The sequence below is a fragment of the Lepisosteus platostomus genome, unplaced genomic scaffold (genome assembly GCF_059453375.1).
Source record: "Lepisosteus platostomus isolate fLepPlt1 unplaced genomic scaffold, fLepPlt1.hap1 Scaffold_85_H1, whole genome shotgun sequence".
Lineage (NCBI taxonomy): Eukaryota > Metazoa > Chordata > Actinopteri > Semionotiformes > Lepisosteidae > Lepisosteus > Lepisosteus platostomus.
Genome location: NW_028291697.1, coordinates 236,652 through 260,000, shown reverse-complemented (window position 1 = coordinate 260,000; position 23,349 = coordinate 236,652). Strand labels below are relative to the sequence as shown.

The 23,349-nt window shown below is 47.9% G+C and overlaps 3 non-coding genes across 3 annotated transcripts; 1 reads left to right on the top strand and 2 right to left on the bottom strand.

Annotated features, from left to right (window-relative positions):
• Positions 1 to 115: 115 nt before the first annotated feature.
• Positions 116 to 234, top strand: LOC148630965 (5S ribosomal RNA). The gene has a single exon (XR_015934931.1). It is a non-coding gene; the product is annotated as a 5S ribosomal RNA (ribosomal RNA).
• A 636-nt stretch (positions 235 to 870) lies between these two features.
• On the bottom strand, positions 871 to 1,034 carry LOC148630964 (U1 spliceosomal RNA). Its single transcript, XR_015934944.1, has one exon. It is a non-coding gene; the product is annotated as a U1 spliceosomal RNA (small nuclear RNA).
• A 6,117-nt stretch (positions 1,035 to 7,151) lies between these two features.
• trnas-uga (transfer RNA serine (anticodon UGA)) lies at positions 7,152 to 7,233 on the bottom strand. The gene has a single exon. It is a non-coding gene; the product is annotated as a tRNA-Ser (tRNA).
• Between the last annotated feature and the right edge of the window lie 16,116 nt (positions 7,234 to 23,349).

Sequence of the window (23,349 nt, the reverse complement as noted above, 5' to 3'; positions counted from 1 at the left end):
GGAAAGCAGCTCCTTTCCAAAGAGTTGCACACGAACGATCCTTCAGTCCCGCTCGGGGGGCACGGAACCCCCGCCACACACAGCTTCAAGTAGCGAGTCAGGCGCCAGGGCTTTCGCTTACGGCCACACCACCCTGAACACGCCCGATCTCGTCTGATCTCGGAAGCTAAGCAGTGTGGGGCCTGGTTAGTACTTGGATGGGAGACTGCCTGGGAATACCAGGTGCTGTAAGCTTTTGCTCTCCCGGCCAGCAGGGGTCGCCGTTGGTGCCGTAGGCTTTGGGAGGAAAACCTGCAGGATGGAAAGGTGATCTATAGCCTCATCTCTAGAGATGTTTTGTTGCTGTGGCATGTGTGTGACCCATATTCAAAAAAAAAAACCCGTTTGTAAAACGAATATCGAAGCTGCCTCTAAATCTGCAAATGAAGATGAGTCGATAAACCACTCGTTTTTCGTATAACTAGACATATATTCATTTGTTACCGATTTCATTCATTGAGCACGGATACAATAGAGGTACAGCCATTCACTGTTTGACATGTCTGCACTGGTACAGAACCGAGCAATCAGAAAACGGGTGAAACTGTCTTTAGACTCAGCATACAGTACCGAGGCCCCCCATGACCAAATAAAGGCTAACCTCGATAATCAGCCTAAAGAACACAGACTACATCAAAACGACTGACTTTGAAAAGGGAATGAATGTCCGGAAGGAGTAGTGGAACTAGCTTGAGATGCTTCTCCGGACCCCTAACTAAAAGCCAGCGAGAACCAGCAGCGGCGTCCACTCCTGTCGAACCGGGATCCTTCCGCAGCCACGCAGCTCGTGGTGTCCTAACCCTCCCGTATCTGATTTTGGACCAAGCACATCAGGGGAGAGCGTGAACGCAGTCCCCCACTACCAGAAATTATGCAGTCGAGATTCCCACATTTGGGGAATTCGCAGGGGTCAGCACAGCCGGAGTGCAATGGCCGAGCCTCGCCCTGGGTGAACCTCCTTCTTGATCAAGGTATCTCCCCTGCCAGGTAAGTATGAGTTAAACAGGCCCCTGCAAGCGGCCCGCACCCACAGCACAAATCGCGCAGCCTAGGCCACCTCCTCGCCCCGCACGCCACCGCCTCCTGCTGGGCCCACTCTTTCACACACTCACACGCCACACTAACACTCAAAAGTGTGGGCAAAACGAGAAAACAAGCGCGCCGTTTCCTACACATCTGCAGTCGCCGTTGCGCATTCGCAGCATGTCCCGGGATGCAATTCGGCCTCATTTGCATAACTCCAGACCGGCAGATCGCCACGCAAGCTCGCGACGTGCGCCTGCCACACACCGAACAAACCTTTTCAGCAATTTCCAAAAAACGGGCCTGCTCGCCTGCCCACAAGGCTCCGTCTCTTACCTGCTCTCCAGAGCCTGCTGCCTTCTGTGCTTTTCTCTCGGCACCGCTGCAGTGCACACAACTCCTGCAGCGGGAGGGGGGGAGAAAGTTCCCGCGCTCCGCCGCAGGGAAGGCTCGCTCCGTGCGCACACGTCCTTTCGATGCCAGTCCAACAAGTGCACCGCATTAGCTGCGTCGGGGCTCCGGCGTGTCGCAACTCACCTCACCTCACCTCACCTCGCACTGCCCCCTCCTTGAATGTCTGGTGCTGGGCATGCCCCGCTCTCCTCCGCCTTATCTTATCGCGTGTGAGCACCGAGAACGGCCACAATGCCGGGGAATGGCACCTGTAAAGTGTTAATTGGGGCACAGGAACAGCCCGTCTCGTCTCGGGGGGGCCGGCTTCAGAGACAATACAGCAAACACAGCGGGGCGGGGGAAGAAGACGACACCACACATGCAGGTACATTCAGCTCCGGCGGGAACGAGACATTTGTCGGTCTTTTCAAGTGCTGAGAGCCGAGCAATCCTTCACTTGTATCGTTTCTCCCCGGTGATTAGATCTGGCCCTGCGACTCTCGACTGGGCTCACCCCCGGGGCAGCCCAGCAGGTGTGAGCCTGGCCGGCACCCGGATGGGAGATTCCCCCCCGGAAAAGCTCCGGTTGCTGCTGCTCCTGCAAGAGGTGTGACTGGGACCAGTAGGGAGCGCTTACCCTGCGGGCTGTGTGGCTCTCTTACGCCCCAGCCTCCTGATGGCGACACTCTGCTGCACAAACAGGCGCCGTCCTTCGGGGGAGGCGTCAAACCGAGGTCCCGACCCTCCTTGGCCATTAGGAAACCCCAGGGCGTCTCTCAAAAAGAGACGCCGGGGGTGTCCCTCTGGTGTTAGTGCTCCCCTTTACCCATCAGTCGGGGTCTCCTCCTAATCCCCGTCTCACCTGTAACAATCAATGACGAGGCCCCCCTGTCCGTGAGATTTAGTACTCGCGCAAGAGACCGGGGGCAGAGCGCGAACGCGGTCCCCCGCCCCCCCACAAATTGCGCGCTCCGGGTTCCCTCTCGGGGCCCTGCAACACAGCGGAAGGGCAGCGAGAAGGAGCCTCTTGCTCTGACGCCGCAAGGCCACAAGAGGGCGAACACCTGTCTTTATTTATCAAAAATAAAAGGAATTTGCTAGGAATGCAAACGTTAGGTTGCGCTTCTTCATGCTGCATCATCGGCATGAGTGGAGCTTTTTAAACGTCTGTACTTACTGTGCCCCATAAGAAATCGTTTGTCCCCGTTCAAAAGAGATTGTGCGATGTCCTGCAGTGTTCGCAAAGCAAACCTTTGACAGTTTGAAAAGAGGAATTTATTCTGCTTCCTGTGCGTGCAGTAGTTACGAAGTTGAACGTCTTTACACGATTTGCTGCAGTTTTCAGTGGGCGGGCTTTGTCAGATGGCTTGGAAAACCGCACTGTGTTTCGGCTCGGGAAACATCATGAGAAGTGTCCTGCATGTTTTCTGTGTATAGCTGTCTTTTAACGCATACAGAATTCATTCAAAATCATTGATTTCTCCAATTAACAAGGGTCCCTTAAAGGATGAGTCAAAGTAACGTCTAATCGGATTAGTTTCCTTAGAGCTGGTTCAGAGTTTGCTCAAGAGTTTACCTTTCACAGATGCGCAAAGAAGAATGTTGGGGGTGCACGCTTCAAGGTGCCTTACAGCTGTAGGGAGTGATTCGAGACGATTCGTGGTGTGTGCTCGTTCCCATATACCGTACGCCCCGGGGTGCAGTGCTAGGATGACGTACAATACCGCTTGGGCACGTAACGGCGTTATATGCAAGTGCGGGACGTGAGGGTTTTCGTTTGTTCATTTTGTTTTGCTCTGCTTTGCTTTGTTTCGTGGTCAAGAGGCGTAAGGTAAGTCGTAATCCAGGGAGAACACTGGTGGCAAACAGTCCGAGGTGAGAGGCGAGGTCCAAAGTCGAAAAGGCAGAAGGGGAGTCCAATATCCAGAATAAACGAGGTAATGGAAAAACCGCCAGGTAGAGCTCTCAAGGAGTAGTCTCAATACCAGCGGGAAGCTGGTAAAAATAGCACTGCGTACCGCACGGTGGAGTGTGTGCAGGTGGGTTAACTCGTGCGGCAGCGTTTGTTAATAATCACCCACTGCTGGTGCTGATTAGATCGCTTAAGAGTTGGTCTTAACTGCCTGGCGGTCATGACAAGCTCCTCTTTAAGCTGTGGTTTAGTTTTGCAATCATGTGTTTCTAGAGCAGTTATTTATGGGGGTGGGTGGGTCTTTCACAGAGGCTCAGGACAAATCCCCCGCATGAAAGTCTACTGTGTGCGTTCAGACAGTCACAGGTCAAGAGCCAGGCAGGAGGACAATGGACAGAAGAGCCAACGAGCTAAAAATAAAAGAACGAATATGAAAAAGCCACCATCTTTTTCTTTTTGACATTTTCCGACATTCATGCAAGCCAAGACAAAGTTGCTCGTAGCTACTTGTGGATTCAAATACTCTATCGAGTGCTTTGATGAGTTTTTGCAATTTGATTTGTCGTCCTGTCAGCCTGTTTCTGTTTTTTTTTTTCAATCTAGTGATGGAAAGTAAGAGGGAAATGATGGAGCAATCAATAACCGCTCCGGAAAAATGGCAGAAAGAAATGGCCCGTCACTAAGGACATTTGTGAAGCAGAGGAGTGACATCACCACAAAGGCGACTTATTCTGCTGATCGTTTTGGTGAATAATGATTGAGGCGCGTTAAGAGAAAGGTAGCTGCGTCAGCATGCTTAGGCTGCAAAGGATAAAGCAAAGGTTTACTCCATGCTGAAAAGAGAAAAAAATTAGCACAACGTTTCGGCTGTGGAGCCTTCTGCGCCATCTTCTTTAGCGATGGTGATGATGTTTACATTGGAAAAACTGAGACACGCATACCAGAGGAGCTCGAACCACCAACCTTTCAGTTAACAGCCAAATGCACTAACCGATTGCTCCACAGAGACTGACAGCCTTTTGTGCTCCCTACATTTGCAGGTTTATGGTCAAAGAAAACAGTCGTTTGCGCTTCTTGTAGCCAGCAATATTTTTTCACTGACAACCAAGAAATTGATTTCATCTTTCACAAAATGTATGGATTTCTTCAAAAACAAGTTATTCCAGAAAGGAAATGAATTCTTGCATTAAACTGAACCAAGCTGTACATGTTTGTCTGAAATGATACATTTGGCACAACAAGACACGGAGAGAGGCACAGCTGGTATTCAGACCCAGGATCGCCTGCTTACTAGGCAGGCACTTTAAGCCACTAGGGAGCACCGCACTTTTACAGACACTTGGACACATCTGCGTTCGGTGTGCACTTAACCTGCTCTCTGAGCCCGTTGCCTCTTTCCCATTTAATAGCAGAACTGACGCCAAGAGAAATGATGAGAAATGGCATTTATCTGGCACTTCTCATGTCCAAGGAGCTCAATGCCCTTGACACCTCCCCAAGGCGACAGAGCTGTGCATTCTTTGGCGACAACATTTTTTCTTTTGTTTTATTTCTATACTTATTGATAGAAAAAAAACGATATGTCATGTACTGTAAGGGAAATGTCTCTTTTCATGGGGAAAGCTAGCACCAGCAAATGTTGTGTTCAGAAGAAGTGATTTAACATGACACGTGACCTAACATACCGGAGCAAAAGCTCACCCAGCAAGCCCTGCTTTACTTCTACAGGAGAGAAGTAGAGTCTGCAAGATGTTCAGCTGGGTAGCTATGTCAGCATGCCTCGGCTGCAAAGGAACAAGTAATAGGTTTATTGCATGCTGAAAAGAGAAGAAAGGAACCACAACGTTTCGGCCATGAGGTCTTCTCACACCTGAAGAAGCCTCACACCTGTAAAAGGTTCCATGGTTTCTTTCTTCTCTTTTCAACATGGAATACACCTATTGTCTGCAAGATGTGACAATTTCACGGTGTTTTGGAAGAAAACCTTTTTTCTTTGAATTCAAAATCAATCGGAATTTCAGCACGACACATCAACACTTTTTCTGTTTTAAGGAGATGATATTTTAAACCTGATAAAAATAGTAGGAAACACAAGTTTCTTGCTGTGAAAATTTAGATGGGGAAGTGTACTACTGGTAGCAGTGTAGAGCTCTCTGTGGTGGAGTGCAAGCGCATGTTCTATGGGCCAGTGGCGTAATGGATAATGCGTCTGATTTCGGATCAGAAGATTGTAGGGTCGAGTCCTGCCTGGCTCGTGAGGCTTTTAAACCTCTCAGGTTCCTCGGTAACAGGTTGCCGTCGTGTATATGAACTTTAGAAAAGCATTTGCCACAACCCGTAAATTAGCACGCAAGTGTGGGCTAGTTAACACAGAACTGTATGGAGATCATCTCCAGCTCCGAGCTCAATTGAAATCAGCTGAATTTGTGCTCAGTAGGGTTGGGAGGACTCAGCATTGCTATTGTTCTAATTGGCATGAACTGCAGGGGATCTGAATCAGAACATGTCAGTTAGTTCGATCATTGCGTCAATATGTAGGCCACGTTAATATAGAATTATTACTTTGTCTGTCTTGTCTTTGTATATAGCTGAATGTCCCTGACAATTTCATGTTAGTTTTTAAGAACGACATTGGTGCTAATATATACATATATAGCATATAAGGAACACGTAAAAGTTGAGTCCATGCTGAAAAGATAAGAAAACCGCCACAACGTTTCATCTTGGAATAAATCTTTACTTGTTGTTTTGCAGCCTACCCATTCTGACCTAACTCCTCCCTTGAAATTCCCTAACAGATAAGGGTACGTAACGGCTCATGCGATGCTCAGTTGCAATTTGTCCCAAAACAAACAAGAACAGCAGCTGAGGGTTTCAGTTTGAACATGCACTGTATTAAAGCAGCTTTTATTTCCATTGATAAATGCTAGATATTCCTACAGAGATTCTCCAGGTGAGTAAGCGATTCCTGTTTCTGTTTCTATTTCTGTTTCATATATATATACAGTATATATATATATGTTACATGTGTCTCTGCAATAGTATAAATGTGTTATACACTATCAGGGGCTGCTTTTTTGTGCACCTCATCTACAACAAGGGTTTTTTTTTCATTTATGTTTGTGGACCTTCACCATTTGAGGAAGTGAGTTAGATAAGAAAGTTACAGGTATGGTGAGCAATGACTGACAAAGGCACGTACTGCGTATTCCTTACAGAAGTGTAAGCAATTTGTTCTAAAAAACACCGACTAAAGTCCAACATCGTTAGCAATCTTATTACTTAAACAGAATTAACATCAATAAACTGTAAGGTGCTGGTACATGCGAGTAGATTTGATCTTCTATTAAACAAAAATGCAATTACAGCTCTAAAAAGGTCAACCTAGACTTCTGTAACAGATCTGTTCAGGTCATCGCTGTTCCTCTGACCTTGTGAGTCTTTGGAATTTTAAAAGGGTATTTTGCTTGCCTTTCATGTGGTCTGTGTACAAGTCACTGTGGCGTATGCGGTCCTACACAGCCTTGCTATAGACGTGACGAGCCTCCGCTATGTTGCAATGGAGAACAGGTTCAGTACGGAGCTGCCGAGAAAATTCAGCTGGAAAGCTCGTTACAGAAAAGCATCGTTATCTGTGTCCAGCTGCAAAGCGTCCTTCGTGGATGCTGAAGAATCGATTTCACAGGCTGCGGGTCCAGGCGATTTAGAGTGTTAAAGGTCCCAGCGAAAACGAAACGGCACTGGTCCTTTTACACGCACACACGCAACCAAATGCAAAGGACACCGTAGTCGGTAGGATTTAAACCTGCGCGGGGAGACCCCAACGGATTTCAAGTCCGTCACCTTAACCACTCGGCCACGACTACAGCGAGCGCCGCGGCCGCTGCCTTCTTGCTACAATCGAACAGGGAGTGCGAGGCGGCGGCGGTGGCGGAGGCAACTTTTTTCAAGTTCGCTCTCCGTTTAAGAAACCTTTTACGCCATACGTGCAAGCACACACACACACACCTCAGAGGACTTAAGGGTGGCTTCAAGTTGGAATGATAAAGTCTCCCCGTTCGGACATGAAAACAGAACGTTCTTAGACAGAAAGCAATCAACAACGGAGACATGTGGACGACGATTTCAGTCACTGCACTTTGAATAGCATTTTTAGTCCAGTTACAGGAGATGCACCAATGGCCCTTGACCTACGCTCTTACCAATGCCTTGAACATTCAAACAAAACAGCCCTCAAGTCCTGCGGTTTAATATAACGCTGTTACGTGTCGAGGCAGTATTTGACTCTGTCCTACCGTTGAGACACGGGGCGTATATGGAAACGAACACATGCTACGTATTGTCTCTAATCGGTCCCTACAGTTGGAAGGCTCCTTGAAGCGTGCACCCCCATCATTCATCTTTGCGCATCTGTGAAAGGTAGACTCTTGAGCAATGTTTGAGCCAGCTCTAAGGCAACTAGTGCTATTGGACAGACACCTCTGGAAGATCCTAAGAGTCTCTTAACACCACTTCCAGCAGCAAGCTTAATTGTTCGCTGGAGGTCTCCCACCCAGGTACTGACCAGGCAAAGAATCACCAGTACATTGAATGTGGAAGTTAATCCTGAAATCCAATTACATATCTCAAGGTAAGACAAATCCATAAGAACATGTCTTAGTATTACTTCATTTACATTAGTATGGCACTGAGATGGTGCTCTTCTTTAAGCTGTGGTTTACAGATGCAGCCATTCAAAACAAGCGGGCGATACCGCAATATTTTGCGGTGCGCTTTACTCAGTCTACCACGACTTACCGTAAATTCTCCTATAGTACCGCAATTAAAATAATAGTATCCGGAATTTCCACAAGGTGGAGCTAATAAAGCTCATCCTCTCATGTTTGAGCTGTCGCCATCAAAGTCTTTACCGAAGATATTACTAATAGTATTAATAATGAATGACCTTGGACAAGCTGTAAACTCAAAGTATTGCCCTGGTCCACATTCTTTTTTTCATCGACCATCTTTGTAAAAGTAACACCACAGCATTTCGCAATCACGCATTTGTTTCCAATCATGCAAAGCACAGTAATTTTTGAAAATCTCCTATTCACCATGCCTTTCACCTGCTCATAAAAGAGATCAGTTTAGGAACATAAACACAGTACTGTATGCAAACTGTACTGTATACAGATGCAGCCATTCAAAATGGGTGGGGTATTTCGCGGCATACCCCGGTCGGTGTGTCGTGGTATCACGCGGTATCACGCGGTTAATCGCGTCATTTGACGTCATGCTGGAAACTATCCGGCGTCACCTTGTAAAACCGCCAGGGGGAGCTTAACCTCTCATGTACAGCATTTGAGCTTTTAATTTTGAACTGTGTATTACAGCATGTTAATCATTAGTCATTAAAATGTTGGTATATTTTATGAAAGCAAGATTGCTCAGTTGGACAGAAGTACACAACCTACCTTTATCAGAAATATTTATGCATCAAAGCCTTTACCGAAGATATTACTAATAGTATTAATAATGAATGACTTTGGACAAGCTGTATACTCAAAGTATAATTTCTTTAGCACATTTGTACAAGCACTTGGAATCTGTCCAAGCCATACTTTGTCAGGCATTTTGTTTTAGTTCAACGGGCATAAAAACTCCCTTGCTTTTAACAGGGCGTTTCATAATTTTTAACTACGAAAATGATTTAAAATGCGACACTTATCATTCAACTAGAGCTCAAAATATCACAAGGATCCTCAAGAGCACAGCAAAGACTATTTTAAAAGATACTTGTATGAGATACATGAGAATCCAGGCTTTTTTATCAACGCTTTCTTTTCCGTATACCAGATTTTATGGAACCACTTCAGAAGGGTGTCAGCCAGTCAGATTCCAGGAATCGGTACTTTAAAGGAAAAATACACACCGGTATTCCATTTCTCCCTAACTATTTTAAGCATCGAAGTATTTAACTAGCATGTGAAATAGCGTGTGAAAAAGTGGTAGTTTTAAGCTTTTCTGCTAATATAATATGGAATCGCGTATCTAAAGAATTTAATAACGATATGATTATATTCGTGTACTGCGACAGGGCTGTGTAGGGCTGTTTCGCCTCCATCTTCATGCGACTTCCCTTGTAGCCTACTGGTCTACGTGCGCGATTGCCAACTCACAGGTTGTGTGTTCAAATCCAGCTGGTGCTGGACTCTTCTTTTAACAAACATTTCTTCGAAAAAATAGAATAGCAATATTATGGACAATCAATTGACTTTTATATTTCAAAATATCACAACATGATCGATTCTAAGTCATTTTTGATAACAATGAATAGTCACCTTCTTCCCTTCTGACAACGGTCACTGCTTCTGCTTCCTGCTTCTATTGTGTGTGTGTGTGTAATAGAGTAAATTTTTATAGAGAAATGGAGGCTGGACAGTATGCGTTACAATATAAACATTTATATTGATTTAAATCGTGTTTTGATTTAAATCGTAAACGCGTGTTTAATTATATGTGTTTTTTTAATCATAATCAGGCTAATGCAACATAAATTGATACAGTATCTTTGTCTTCTAAGTATTGTTGTAACAGAAGAAATAAGGTTCTTGATCCCGAGATGAAGTAAAACAGATGAGTTTATTGCATGCAAGGAACAATAAAGCCGAAGTCTTGTTTCCCGCAAGAAACAACAAAACCGAAGTATTGTTCCCCGTACTGTTACAAACTTTTGGGTTATATAGTGTTTTCTTCTCCGTTTCTGACGTCACTCGGTCTGATGGTAAAGAGGGGGGTTCATGGTATTTGGCCAGTTTACGATGTTCTGGACAAATGGTCAGTTTAACATTACACCCAGGGGGGTTCCTAGCTTGCATCTGCAATCCTTATCAGTTAACCCCCCTTTCCTGCCATAAACCCCAGCTTGTGACTTGAAAATCTAAACCCCCTACAGAAAGGATTAAATTCAAACCCCCGTCTTCACATCTTTCTTCATTCCCCCCTTATAAAATATGGCATACGTCAGTGTAGCCTATTTTTATACATACAATGTCAGGGCAGATCTTTCCTTTCTTGGCGAACAGGTATGTATTGCCATGACATTGTACGTTCCACAGTTATAGCAAGATGTGATACATGTTTTTGTGCACGTGATGATTACAATTATACATATAAACAATACTATTCCTACAAATAAACACTGTAAAAAGGTTCCACCCCAGGCCCCAAACACAGACTTTACCCAAGACCCAATTCCCCAATTTTCAGTATAATAGTCCTGATATTTCTGTCCCTCATTGTAAATGTGTTGGGCCAGATCTGAGATGTGCTCAGAATTATCAGGGATATATGTGCAGCATTCAGTGCCAATTACTGCACAAGTTCCTCCTTGGGCCGCCAGTACATAATCTAAAGCTAGTCGGTTCTGCATGGCCACTGTTCTGAGGGCTACCATCTCATCATTAACAGCCTTCAGACTAGATGAGGTAGAATTTGCTAATTCTTCTAAAGTCGAGGCCATTTGAATTAACTCTCGACTCAGAAAGTTCATGCCGGCTTGTGGAAATATTATACCTAAATAATATTCCCAATCAGCCAATTTTCTTTGTGGTCTGTGGTTAGGTCCGAAGGGGCTGTGGGTTTGAACACGGATATGAGGAACCACATATCCTAAATAACATGAGCCAGACCACTGGGCTGGCAACCATGGGTAGGCTCGTTTTCCACAACTGAAATATGTTCCGTTTGGCGCTCCCCATGCCTCTGAAAATAAGAAGCTTATACCAAATTGTGGGGTGTGCCGATCCCATCCTGGAATTTGGAAGGTAGAGGTGGATATATTTGCAGCGATGGTAAGGTTGCAACGACTCCATCCAACCAAGTGCAGACCATTAGTGTGCTGAAAACATATGTTTCCCTCACGTTCCTTATTTAGAGTCAGGTATGGTGGTGTATGGCTTCTGTTATATTTAGGAGCGTAAGAGCCTGTGAAACTCGTGGGCTCTAAGCCTCGCTCCTGTAGATATTGTAATGTTGTGTAGGTTAAAGTCGTGTTATGGCAACCCCCATAGTTTGTCATATTAAAATCTCCTAAATTATCCCTCCAAATGATCATGCCTATGACTTCCTCGAGACGCCAAGGAATGGCCCCCATAGGAAGTCCTTCCTGTACATATTTGGGTAATGCGGCACACACCCAGCAGGCACTTTGGTTGGTTTTCTTAGCTGTCAGATAGGAGAGGCCTAAAAAGGAATTAATTCCATGTTCTCCTTTGTGGGAGAGATGATCATTAATCCCTGCGGAACATAGTCCTACAGCAACAATTATCGTTATTGACAGAAATGATTTCATTCTGAGTCTGTAAATGGGGATGAGGCTCGTCGGCAGTGTGACGCGTGGATCCAGCGATCTTTTCCTTCCACTCGAACCGCAGACTCAGTTGTCAACAGGATCTGGTAGGGTCCGTCCCACCTGGGCTGGAGAACCTGTGAAGGAAATTTCCTGATCCACACCCACTCTCCTGGGATGAGGTCGTGCCCTCCTTCAGGTGGTGGTCCCCACGCCTCCAGGACCTGCTCGCGGGCTCCTTGGGTGGCCTCTGTCAGCAACTTGCAATACTGTAACAGAGAATCAGTTAGTATACTCAAGCCTACTCTGTCATGTCCTGGAGAGTCACTCAGTCTCATGGGACGCCCCGTGATCACCTCAAACGGGCTCAGCCCCACTATTCGATTTGTCCCAGCCCGGATGCTGCACAGTACGGCGGGCAATGCATCCACCCAGGGGATCCCTCCCAGGTGGTACTTTGTCAATTTAGCTTTCAAAGTCCGGTTCACCCGTTCCACCATGCCGGAGGACTGCGGGTGATGAGGGCAATGCAGGTCCCATTTGATCCCTAGTAGGTCTGCCACCACCTGACACACTTTTCCAGTAAAATGTGTGCCCTGGTCTGAGTCTATGCGACACGGGAGTCCCCATCGGGGAATTACTTCTGTCACGAGATATTTGGCAGTTGTCTGCGCAGTCTCTCGTTTGACAGGGACAGCCTCCACCCATCTAGAAAACTGGTCCACCATCACTAGGAGACCTGTTTTCCCTTTACAGGGTGGCAGTGAACAATAGTCTATTTGCCAGTGTCTAAAGGGCCCCTCGGGTGCAGGACGTCGAAGATTAGGAGCCCGAACCGGCGGTGCTCCAGAGGCTTTTTGGCACTCGCCACAGCGTTGTACCACATCAGCTGCGAAGGGTGTGAAGCCTGTGCCCACCCAGCTCTGAGCAAAGCGTCGAGTCATTCGGCTAACACCTGGGTGCCCTCTGGAGTGTATTTGCTGTGCCAGGTAGGGCATTAGTTGCTTGGGACAGGCGGGTCTGCCTGTACGCTGGCACCTCCAGGTCCCATCCTTCTGCAGCCCCACATTGCGTTCCATCCAGGTCCATTTCTCAATCCTTAGGGCCTGGGCCTGGAGCTCGCTGAGCTGTTCCGTCCGGAGTGCCTGTATGTTCACTGTGCAAACTGAAATAATCTGAAGAGGTTTTTCTATAGCCCACTCCTCCCATTGCCCCAGGGCAGCTTGACGTGCTGTCCAGTCTGCCAGCTTATTGCCCCTGGCCTCGGGAGTGTCCTCTCTGCTGTGGCCCTTACATTTGACTACAGCTACCTGCTTTGGGAGTTGGAGAGCCGCAAGCAGCTCAGACACCAGATCTGCATTCTTTACCGGAGTGCCAGCAGAGGTTAAAAAATCCCTATTACTCCATAACCTTCCAAAGTCATGGTATACTCCAAATGCGTATCATGAGTCTGTGTATATTATGGTGGTCTTGCCTTTTGCTAATTTACAGGCTTCCACCAAAGCTTTCAGTTCAGCTCACTGTGCTGACGTGGGTACCTCAAATCTTCCCCCACATTGGATATCATGTTCTGTAGTCACAGCCCAACCCGCTTTCCTCTCCCCACTAGAATTTATGAATGAAGTTCCATCAGTGAAGAGGATGAGGTCTTCATTCCTTAGTGGTTGCTCGGCTATTTTGATGCCCTCATCTTCTCCCATTGCCCAAACATCACAGCTGTGTTCTAACATGTAGGCTTCTGATGGGTCAGGTAACAATGTGGCTGGATTTAGAGCTCCTTCACGTTCAATGGTAATATTTGGAGCCTCTAACAAGACCTGCCACTTGCTCCATCGTATCGCATTAACCTGACTGACCCGATTCAGGGACATGAGGGTGTGTACCGCATGTGGGCATCGAACAATCAGTTGTTGATCTAGTACTATGTTATTGACTGCCTGTACTGCTAGACAGACGGCCTGAACGGCTCGTAGACATGGACCCCAGCCCCTGGCTACCTCGTCCAAGGATCCAGAGTAATACCCTACCGGGCGGTACCTACCCCCATGTTCCTGTGTTAGTACAGCTGTCCAAAATCCATTCTTTTCACTTACGTAGAGGTAGAATGGTTGATCTGTCTGAGGAAACCCCAATGCAGGAGCCTGTAACAGAGCTTGTTTTAAATCATTAAAAGCATGTTCAGCTTCAGGACTCCAAGCAATAGGATCAAGGGACCTCCCTCCCCCCTTTAATAGGTCTGTAAGTGGTTTGGCCCTTTCAGAAAAAGCATCAACCCAATTTCTATTGAAATTGCACAGACCCAGAAATGATCGGAGCTCTCTCACCGTATTGGGACTAGGGTGTGTTCGGATTGCCTAGGCCCGATCTTCTGTCAATTCCCTTTTTCCCTGACTAATCTTTTGTCCCAAGTAAATTACGGTGTCTAGGCATAACTGTGCTTTGCTATAACTAGCCTTGTGTCCTTTTTTAACCAGTTGGTTGAGAATAATTTGGAGGTCCTTCTTGTGGGTTTCCTCGTCAGGAGACGCGATTAAAATATCATCCACATATTGGATAACGACGGAGGACACTTGAGGCAGCTCCCGGAGATGCCTCCGAAGTGCCATGTGATACACGGTGGGGCTGTTATGAAACCCCTGTGGTAACCTGGTCCAAGTATATTGTTCTCCATCTACAACAAAAGCGAACCAATCTTGTAACTCTGGGTGTAGAGGAAAAGACCAGAACCCATTAGCCATGTCAATTACTGAAAACACCTGGTGCTCAGGGGTCAGTAGTTGAAAAATAGCAGAGGGGTCTGCTACCAAGGGGGTGAGACGGTTGATGTGTTGATTAGCTTTTGAGTAATCAACTGTGAATCGCCATGCTCCGCTGGCTTTCTTTACGGGCCATATTGGACTGTTGCTTGTACTATGTGTTTTTCGTACAATGCCTTGAGTCAATAGTTTTTGTATTACTGGTCGAACCCCTTCCTCCGCCTCTTTGTTGATTTTATATGGCTTTGTGTATGGCGGGGATTTCCCAGTAAATGTGGCGGGTTCCATATCCAGAAGCCCGCATTCGTCCTTATCCATAGTCCAAATTGAATGCCCTTTTAGTTCGTCTTTTTGGAGGGACCAGATGTTTACCTCCACCCTCTCCTCATGTATGGTTAATGTAACCCCTTGTAGGTATTTCAGAGCATCCCATCCCAACAGATCTGGGGTAGATCCTACCCACATGACAGCATTAAATGTTACCTCCCCATCTCCTAGTCTAATCTTGAGTTTTTGAGTTTCTCTGAGTGTTATTCGATTACCCCCTACACCAGTGGCCTCCAGCTCCCTCCCTGTGAACATGACACCACACCGTTTGGCTGACTGTTCAGATAAACACGATAATTGAGCCCCAGTGTCCCATAAAAGTGACATTTGAATCCCATTAATCGTGCATTGTAATTTGAGCTCTTTTTCACTCAGTTCCTGAGATAGGCGTAGGGAGGCCACTAGGGGGAGTCCTAGTTTAAAAGCTCCCTGATAGCGCGTTTGTCTGCTTCGCTCAAATCCTGTAATTGTGACAACAGGTTTTTTTGCCCCTCTCGATTCGAGGGATTGAAAGGGGGATCTCGGTATCTTCCAATCCTGCCCTCACTGGCTAATCGCTTTTTGCAATTCTTTTGCCAATGTCCGAAATTTTTACAATAATGGCACCGAGTTGTAATTTCGCCTTTTGGATTTAGTCGGGTGTCAGGGCCAGCTCCACCCTTCAGTATGGGGGGTGTCCACCCTGTTTGTATTGCCCGCACCTTAGCATACATATTTCTCTCGATTTGCCGTGCCATTTTAACTATTTCCTCAAATTGTTTAGTCGTATCTTGCCCTATTTCGGGCTCTTTTAACTGAAGGGCTTTGGCTATATCAGGCTTAAGACCGCCCAAATAAATTTGTTTAATCACAGCAGAGGCGTCGCTATTCACATCATCTTCGTCACTTAGTCCTGAGCATTCCAGCCAGAGTGTGACGAAGAGGTCAGTGAAGTCAGCCACATCCTCGCTTTCTTTTTGCTGACACGCAGATATCTTTTTCCAATCTGTCTTTGGTGGATAATTTTGTTTAAGCCATCGCCAAACCCATTCCCATCGCCCTCCCCTGCCGTTATCCTCACACAATTGTTTAAGTTCTCCGACACGCTTTTCCCCTGTCCTTCTGAGGATCATAGCGGCAGTCAGGGGGGAGATACCATAAGTATCTTTTAATTCCTGAAGCGCACTCCAGGTTCGCTGCATCCCTAATTTTGGGTGCGGTACTTCTCTAGCCCACCGGTCAATATCCTCCGGTTTTGGATTTGATCGTATTGGGGATTCAGGGAAGGTAGGTGCGAGAACGGACCCCCTCGGCGGGGTGCGAGACGGAGCTAGAGTGGCGCTGTCATCAACGGCGCCAGCCCCTGCTACATCAAGTCCTTTCCCACTTCGAGTGAGAGTACAGACCTACGGGCGCCCTCCCTCTAACAGGGGAGACTCTGATCCGTCTTTATCACACTCATACCAAGTGTTATCCCAATCCGACCCCCCATCTCCATATGGCCACTGTGGGAATTGATCCCAATTATTTTCGTTTCCTGCCTGTTTGTTCCCCTGTGGGAGAGCAGGATATAACTTAGTCGCCGGCTGTAGCACATTAACCAGTGCAGCGTGACCAGGAGTTAATTCCTTCTTTAGTTTCTCATTCTCCTGTACTCCCTCTTTTAGCTTTTTTTCTAGTACCTCTTTTGCCGCGAATAAATTATCTTTCCTCTCATTTAACGCTTTTATTTTTTCTGTGAACTCCTTCTCTTTTTTATCCCATTCTGATTTCTCCTTCATGCTAATCTGCCACCTCAGGTGTCGGCCGATCACCAGGGCTGCAGCTAAATCTTTGTTTTTGTTCCAATGTTCATACGCTTTTTTACAGGCATCTTCGCCCCAAACTCCTTCTGACAGACTCAGCTTCATCCTATATTTCTCTTCCCTTTCAGTCAATTTACACTTTTCCGATATGTAATCAGATACTTCCACCACTTTCTCAAACACCCAATTAGCACACATGTTTGGTTTCTTTAAGATTTACTTTTGTCGTGTGTGAGGTAACAGCTCATTCAGTAGGGGGATGTTTTCACTTGGAAAAACCTGTGCATTACTGCACTCATTCAGCTAAGGGCGTCTGTTACCTCCAGATCTAAATGCCTCTCCGAGACTTTAGAGAGGGCTTACACCGCACTGTTCACAGGTAAGAAACGAGACCTCGAAAACCCCCTTTCTTGATCAGTAATTCACCATCCCCAGAACGCCAGCATCGCTGCTTTTGCCCCGGGGTGGACTTACGCACTGAGCTCAATCAGGGCGATTCTCGGGTCTCAACGTCCTTTAAATCCTGCTACTTAATGCTTTGCTCTTTTATTATGAGGTGTGTTTATGTTAGTGTCGTGCGTGTGTATATGTATTTCACAAACAAGGAAAACACCAAAAACATACATACATATATATATATCTCTTCTACTCCTGTTTCCTTTAAAACAAAAAAACCACGCCACGCCAATCTGTGCACAATCAAGGCGTAGCTAATCTCAGGACCCCGGGCGCAATTAAGGCCCACACCAATCCTGGATTATACGTGCATTTAATGCACCACTCCAGAACCCCGGGCGCAATTAAGGCCCACACCGATCCCGAGCCACAGAACTCCGGGCGCAATTAAGGCCCACACCGATCCTGAGCCTCAGAACTCCGGGCGCAATTAAGGCCCAAACCAGTTCTGACCTTCAGAACTCCGGGCGCAATTAAGGCCCACACCAGTCCTGAACTTCACGGTAAGGGTCCAAAACCCGTTCAAAAACTCCACGCGCAATTAAGGCATATACCAGCTTCGAACGCCTGTACACAATACCGCGGAACCCCTGCCAGACCAAATTCTGGGCTTACAGCAAACAACCCATTACATACACCGGTGTCTTCCCCGGGCCAGAGGAATTCAGAAACTCACGTTTACTCCGTCATCTCGGGCGATTCTCGCAGGGAGCAGAGATTTCCCAATCGGTCAGAGAGAGTCAGGACTTTTAAATAAAAGAGGAGTCCTTACCTCTTAGTTATGTGCGCGCTGACCATCTCTCCTGCCGATGGGAAGTTCTGCGCCTTCTGGAGCATCCGCCGACTACGCCAAATTTGTTGTAACAGAAGAAATAAGGTTCTTGATCCCGAGATGAAGTAAAACAGATGAGTTTATTGCATGCAAGGAACAATAAAGCCGAAGTCTTGTTTCCCGCAAGAAACAACAAAACCGAAGTATTGTTCCCCGTACTGTTACAAACTTTTGGGTTATATAGTGTTTTCTTCTCCGTTTCTGACGTCACTCGGTCTGATGGTAAAGAGGGGGGTTCATGGTATTTGGCCAGTTTACGATGTTCTGGACAAATGGTCAGTTTAACATTACACCCAGGGGGGTTCCTAGCTTGCATCTGCAATCCTTATCAGTTAACCCCCCTTTCCTGCCATAAACCCCAGCTTGTGACTTGAAAGTCTAAACCCCCTACAGAAAGGATTAAATTCAAACCCCCGTCTCCACATCTTTCTTCAGTATCTTAATAAAGTGAAGGAGCTGCCCCTTCGCCAAGGCGGCGTGGGGGAGAATGGACAACATAATGCAACTCCTGGAAACGAATGCGGTGCTCAGCTACCTGTACATTCTGCTGGGGCTGGCACCTACCGGACTGGACAGGGGGACGCAGTTCCTGATGTGGCTGCTGCTGTCCCTCACAAAGAAAGGCCTGTGGGACGCGAGGAACAATCTCATCCGGCACAACAACAAGTGGGGAGCGAGGGAGCTGGAAGAGAGGATCCTGGCGGACCTCAGGAGGAGGATGAAGCGCGATGTTGCTAAATGGGGTTTCCCCACGGCAAAGGAGCGCTGGAAAGGCCTATGGACCCTGTACAGGGATTAATGGTTTACAGCAAGCAGTAGGGTTTGGAGGGACTCTCATAATAGCGCAAATACGCCCACCCTTGCAAGGATTGATAACGGACAATCACCGCCGTTCCACCGATGTTTTAATTTTGTGGAGTGTTATCGTGTGAGATGTTTCCTTTTGAGATGTGTTTTTTTTCGGAATAAAGTATATTTTATAAGAAAAAAAAAAGATTGTACCATAAAGATTTCCATGGAGAGGACTATGGTTTCCTGCAGGACTATGCCGGTAGGAGGACCAGGTTCCACAACTTCAAGGGGCTGTGTCGAGGCGATCCACAGTACTGTCAGGACCAGCCGTGGCAGTTTTAGGATTCCCATTCTGGAACATAGATGAGGCACATGGTACAGTTCCACTATAATTTTGAATATATTTTCCTAGCAGGACCTACAGTACAGTACCTAACTGCCTGCAGCTACAAAGGGGCACCCCCCTCTTTGATCGGGTTTGGACGTTTAACCCTATTCTGTGTTCTCCGGCGCCATTTGAGGTGGGCGATACAACCGGAGGTGGTTGCGATGCACCCACTTGTAGACCAGAGATTGCCTTCCCTTCTCAATCTGAATTCGATAAGCTACCGGTGATACCTTATCGACAATCTCGTGGGGTCCTGTCCAACTGGGTAAGTACTTCCGGGCCACCCCTGTGGGTTTGGCAAATTGGAAGTACAGGACCTTGTCTCCTACTTGGAGTTCCTGGTTAACTGCCTTTCAGTCATAGTATGCTTTCCTACCCTCTGCACTCCTTCCCAGATTGTTCTGGGCAAAAGCAAAGGTTGCCTGCAGATGTGCTCGCAGGTCTGACACATACTGATGGGCCGTAGCAGCCCCCGTCGTGCTCAGGTCCTCCACCCCATAAAGACAGTGTAGGGGAAGAGTCATCTTCCGACTTGTCATCATCTCAAAAGGTGGGACCCCCGTAGAGCAATGGGGCGTAGCTCGGATGGCCATCAGAACCAGGGGCAGCTTAATGTCTCAGTCCCTACTGCTGTTGGAGACAAACTTTTTGAGCATACTAACCACCGTTCGGTTTGCCCTTTCTGCCTGGCCCGAGGATTGAGGGTGGTAGGAGATATGCAACTGGGTCTTGACCCCAAGCATATTCCACAGGGTTGCCATTACTGTAGCTGTGAAATGGGTTCCCCGATCCGAGACCACGGTCAGGGGGAATCCCCATCGACTGAACACATGGTTCACCAACAGCACTGCAGTTGTCTCTGCCGTGTCGTTGGGTGCTGGGAGGCACTCAATCCATTTTGTGAATGCACACGTAACAGTGAGGAAATATTTGTTCCCTCTGGATGACCTCACCAGCGGCCCCACCCAATCCATTTGAAGATTGGACCAGGTGAATGTCATGCCCTTTTTCTGGAGTGGTGCACGGTGCAAGGGCCGTGATGGTTGGAACTGGCTACACGTCAGACACCCCTTTACATACGCGGCGATGTCTTGGCCCATGTGAGGCCAGAATGCCACCTGCTGGATAGTGTCGTATGTAGCCTTGATTCCCCGGTGACCCCCACAGGGTTCGTCATGAGCGTGTTGGATCATGACCCCCCGATGACAGTGGGGAACTACCCACTTTGGGACACCTTGTGTAACTGGTACACAAACCAACAACCCCTTTATAATTTTTAGGTTGTCTTTCACCTCTGCCAGCTCCTTCAGCTCCAGAGACTGGCTCAGCACCTGCTCCGAAAGAGGTTGACGCACTGGGTCAGCGATATGCTGATACATTTGCCCAATTGCTGGGTCCTGTTTCTGCATTTCCGCAAGATCGGTGTTAAAACCCTGTGACCCAAGCACTACAGATTGAGGGTCAGCTCCGACATCCTGTCTAGCCCTGCTTCGGGTGACCGCCTTGACCTCAGCCACGAATTCTGGGGGTAGCCATTCCTGCTGGAACTGCCAGGGTTCACCCTCTAAGGCGCCAGATTTGGCCAACCGGTCGGCCTCATCATTCCCGTCTTTGTCGGGTCCCTTCACCTGGGAGTGTCCCTTCACCTTCCTCCAGTAAACCATCATTCCAGCCTCGGTCGTGAGCTTGTCACTGGCCAGGAACAACTCTTTGTTCTTTACTTCCTTGCCCCGGGCATTTTTCATGCCGTTACCCTTCCAATACGGAACGTGAGACACGAAGCTATGACGGGCGTAGTTCGAGTCACTACAGATGACAAACTGTTTAAGGCCATGTGTCAGGGCCTGCTGGAGGGTGATCAGCACCCCAGCTACTTCCGCATACTGACTAGTCTTTGGTCCTAGCTTATAGCGGGTCGGCCCACAGGGAGTATTGTCTTGCCAGACTACTCCTACCCCTGCTAGCACCTGCTGTTCGTGGCGAAAAGAGCAACCGTCAACATAGGCCATGGGTAAGCCCTGGCCCATGTTCTCATCGTAGTACCGATGATTGTTCGGTAGCTCAGCAGCGGGAATTGTTTCTGGAGCTTCCATGTCAGTGTCACAGCCGTGACACACTTGGCCCAAAGCCAGGCCCTGTCCCAGGTACATTTTCTTGCTCTGTGCATAACGTACCTCTATCTCATAGCCTTGTAGGGCCATCATTCATGCCACAATCCTGCTATTTGACACCCTGCCCGCTTTCAGTCTCTGGCTATGCAGGAATGTCACAGGTTGGTGGCAGGTTTCGATGATGATCTTTTGTCCCCCAACATAACTACGGAAGTGTTCTACCGACCAGACCGTAGACAACAGGGCCTTCTCGCAGTCCAAGAACTTTTGCTCCACTGGGCTCAGGGCTCGACTGGCATATGCCACCACCCTTCGCTCTTGGTTATATTCCTGACTCAGAGCAGCCCCAAGGCAGTGCTCTGAGAACCCTGCTTCAAGGTAGAAGACCTTATTTTTGTCAGGGTAGGCCAAGCTCGGCGCACTACCGAGTCTGCGCTTCAGCTCCATCACAGCCTGTTCTGGGGAAGGCCCCCACTCAAAGGGCACGTCTTTCTGCAACAGCTTGTGGAGGGGCCTTGCTATTTCAGCGTAATCCTCAATGAACTGCTGGGAATAATTACATACTCCCAGAAAGCTGCGCAGTTCAGACAGGTTAGTGGGCGACTTCATATTCTGGATAGCTTGGACTCTGCTGGACTGTGGCTGTATGCCTTGGGCTCCAACCAACAGTCCCACGTACTCCACTTGGGTCCTACACCACTGTCCCTTAGCCAGGGACAGTTTGGCCCCTGCACAGGAGAGCTGGGTCAACACATGCCTGATCTCGGCCATGTGTTCTTCCCAGGTCTGACTCCTCATCAGAATATCGTCCACATAGACCAGGTTGCCCCTGGCGGCTGCATCACTCATGGCTTTGTGCAGAAATATGTTGAACTCCGCTGGGGAGTTGGAATACCCAAAGGGGCATCGATTCCAGGTGAACTGCCTGTTTCCAAAGGAAAAGGCCAGTTTGTACTGGTCTGTTGGTTCTACCTTAAGGGTCCAGAACCCATTGGCCACATCCACTGTGGTGAAATATTTCGCTGTTGTCACCTTGAATAACTCCTGATCTAGGTAGATCATTGGCCATCGTGACAAAGGAACCTGTTTATTCAGCTGCCGGTAGTCAATGGTCAGACGCCATTTACCATTGGGTTTCAGCACCGGCCACAGTGGGGAGTTATAAGTGGAGTTACACTCCCTTATGATCTGACGCTCTAGTAGAGCATCCAACGTCTGCTTTATGGACTCGTATGCCGTGAGGGGAATGCGATACTGCCTGACATAGGTTGGGCGGGCGCCAGGGGCCGTTGGAATGCGCACTGTGTTCAAATCCGTCACCCCGCAGTCATAGGCGTCCCGTGCAAACACTTCCCGGAAATCCTGGAAATTCTGACGCAGCTGCTGACGCTGGCTTTCCGTTTCCAGGGCATCTGCCTTGCCAACCTGTTCCTGTACCTGCTCTAGGAACCCCGCTTTTGACGGCATGGCGGTATCCCGGGTCGTACTCTCGGCTGAGTGGTCCATCGGAACACCTGCGTGTACTGTGTACACAACCATCTCATCCTTATCGCTAAGGTCCACCCTGCACACCTCCTGGTTGCAGAATCCCTCTATTGGCATAATTGCAATCATCCGCCGGGGGTAGGTGTAGTACACCTGCTCGGTTCCCCCCTCCCTGGCCAAGGGACCAGGGAGCTGCCCCAGTACTGGGATGGCTAGTTCGAAATCATAGAAACCATTGTCAATTACCAGTCCCATGTCAGTGCGAGCAGGGATTTTGACATCTTGTTTTGCTATGTTCTGCACCAACAGGCAGGTGGCTCGGCCATTCCGTTCCAGTCTGGGGGTACAACAGACTGCTAGGTTCAGTCTGATAAACTGAGCTGATGGTTGGAAGAAAACCATCTCAGCGTCCATTCTCTGTCCCTTCTTTAGGACAAGGCGTACTGGAAACCCTGCTGTTGACGCAGGAACGATCAGGTCCGATTCGTTTCCTACCTGGCAGGCCTGAGGAATCGTCTGACCTGACCGAATGTTCTCGGGGTCACCGCTTAGAGAGTGGGCATCTGGGTCCACCCGTATCCACAGCACACTGTTTACTGTGTCCAGCTGGGCGCCCAGTCGAACCAATAGGTACTTCCAATAGGAAGTAGTGAGCAAACTTCCTTTTTCCGATGGAGATGGAAGCTACACAGCTTCCTTTGCTCCAAATGGACCTATGA